The sequence below is a fragment of the Otolemur garnettii genome, unplaced genomic scaffold, assembly GCF_000181295.1.
Source record: "Otolemur garnettii isolate 467f Iridium unplaced genomic scaffold, OtoGar3 scaffold00016, whole genome shotgun sequence".
NCBI classification, from domain to species: Eukaryota; Metazoa; Chordata; class Mammalia; order Primates; family Galagidae; genus Otolemur; species Otolemur garnettii.
The window spans coordinates 8786906-8789314 of record NW_003852411.1 but is presented as its reverse complement, the minus strand read 5'-3'; the positions used below and the strand labels follow the sequence as shown (position 1 = coordinate 8789314).

The following is a 2409-nucleotide window of genomic DNA, read 5'->3' as shown; positions in this document are numbered from 1 at the left end:
CCTGTCATCCTAGCTACTTGGGAGGCTGAGGCAGAAGACTTGCTTGAGCCCAGGAGTTGGAGATTGCTGCGAGCTGTGATGCCACAGCACTCTACCGGAGGGATAGCTTGAGGCTCTGCCTCAAAAAAAAAAAAAGGACTCTTAAAACATTTTTTATATATTTATGCATTGTGATACATCTGTTGTTTAAAATCTCAACAACAGCAGCAACAACAAAAGGATTCTGGTTCTTCAGTGATGAAAATAATAAGTGACACTCCACCTGGATCCTTTCTTGGTTCTTGAAGTTTGAGCTTCACTACAATTCCCATTCCGTTGGTTACATCTATCCTTAATGCAGCGGTTCTCAACCTGGGGGTCGAGTTACCCTTTCACAGGAGTTGCCTAAGCCCATCCTGCATGTCAGATATTTACTTTATGATTCTTAACAATAGCAAGTACAGTTATGAAGTTGCAACGAAAATAATTTTATGGTTGAGGGTCACCACAACATGAGGAGCCGTATCAAATGGTCACAGCATTTAGGAAGGTTGAGAACCACTGCCTTAATGGCAAATCCAAATTTGTAAATGAAATTTGGGATTATTTCTGAAAATAATTTTTCTGGACAATGTTATGATACAGGGAAAAAAGTACATTCAGATAAATATTTATGAATAAATTTCCTTAATGTTCTCTGTCTAGTTGTAATAGTTTGTGAAGTATAATTTAAAATTAAAATAATGTTTTAATGTCCAAATAAGGATATTACTAGTATGCTATTTAGCATCTGGCTATACGTGGTATTTTAAAAATAATTTTGTTTGAAATGTCTTACAGTAATAAAGAATATGTATATGCTAGTGTGTGTGTGTGTAACTGTGTGTAAAAAGAAGTTACCAAGGAGGCAAATGAGGAAACAAATATACCTTTACTGTAGTGAAATAATTATGAGGAAGTATCAGAGCCCCAAGAACTCGGTGCAGTGTTAGTATAAATCTCTGGGTGATTTATATGATTTACGAAGTTTTCACTAAGGTGGAGATTGTTAAACTCCATTATTAAGGGCACGTAGGGTGAAGAACAGAAGTGCTGTCTGGTCAGGGTAGGGGGCCAGTGTGTGTAATGGAACCGAGTTGTAAAATTCCATGGCAGGGAGGTACATGGGCATGTAGATTGTTCAGTATGGCTGGAGTTGTGTAGAGACTGTACAGGAGAGGAAGTTGGTGTTGAAGCCAAGGTCCAGACAATGGGTGTTTTTTATCTTCTGGGAAAGACTGGCATTTTATTTTGTATTTTGTGGATGGAAGAGAGCCATTGAACCATAATCAGGGAAGCAATATGACTGTGTTTTCCATGTAGAATAACGTCAGTGGATAAAACAGTTATTTCCCTTATTATTGATATTTCTTTTAATCATCCCCAGGAAAGGCTTCATCCCAATCTGTGTAGTTAATAAAGTGTGGTAGGAGAAGCAAACAGTTAAATGCTTTTATTTAACTGTAATAGGTTTAAGGTTTTCAAGGAAAATTGACATGAACTTTCTTGGATTGCTGGGTGATAGAAGATTCATTGAAATCATTGGAAGTGGCTTGTGGTTAAAGAGCATGAGGGTAGTAGTGACCTAAGGAAGAGAATAAAGATACTTAAAAAGCCACAGGAATTTCTGACTTGTTTGGCACGTCTTCTTGAAAAATCTAGTAAGATTTGGGGTGGCACCTGTGGCTCAAAGGACTGGGGTACCGGCTCCATATGCTGGATTCAAACCCAGCGCCAGCCAAAAAAAAAAAAAAAGCCCTGTAAAATAAAAAAAATCTAGTAAGATTTACAGTCAAATGGAGAAGGGATTATAAATCCCCAGGTTATGGGATGGTAAAACTATAATAATGGGCCTATTTATGTGATGTATCTGGTACTATACCATGTGAAGTTCAATGTTGGAAAGTTAGGGTGGAGGCTGAATTCCCATTAAATCATTTCTGCATATGATGTACTTGTTTAAATAGGGCCTGTACTTTATACCATAAATAACTTCCTGTAAAGTACATATGAGTTTGGAGTTATCTTGGAGACTTCCTACAAGATGATTTGGCTCAATAGTGCTTTTGCTGAGCTTCTGGTGATCTGTATGCAAGGTCAGGTAGGTCTCATCCACTGAGCAGAAGTGCCAGTGGAAAGTTGGAATTTATAGAGAGATTTTTAATCTCTGGTAGGAGACAAAAAAAACACAAACCTTTGATTTTCTAACCACCACCCTGCATTTTTTCAGCTTTTTCTCATTAGCCTTTTTGTAATCTAGTTCCTTTGTTGTTTTGTCATATCAACTTCAGAAGTGGCTCAGTTACTCTTGGATGAAAATTTTTCACTTCTAAACGTCAGCTTGCTTACCTTTGCCATAGTTCTACACGTATTTCTTTTTTTTTTTTTTTT

General features: G+C 37.3%; 1 protein-coding gene across 4 annotated transcripts in view; it reads left to right on the top strand.

The window, feature by feature from the left end:
• SWT1 (SWT1, RNA endoribonuclease homolog) overlaps positions 1–2409 on the top strand; it is a 111333-nt gene that overhangs the window by 19025 nt on the left and 89899 nt on the right. The window lies entirely within an intron of this gene.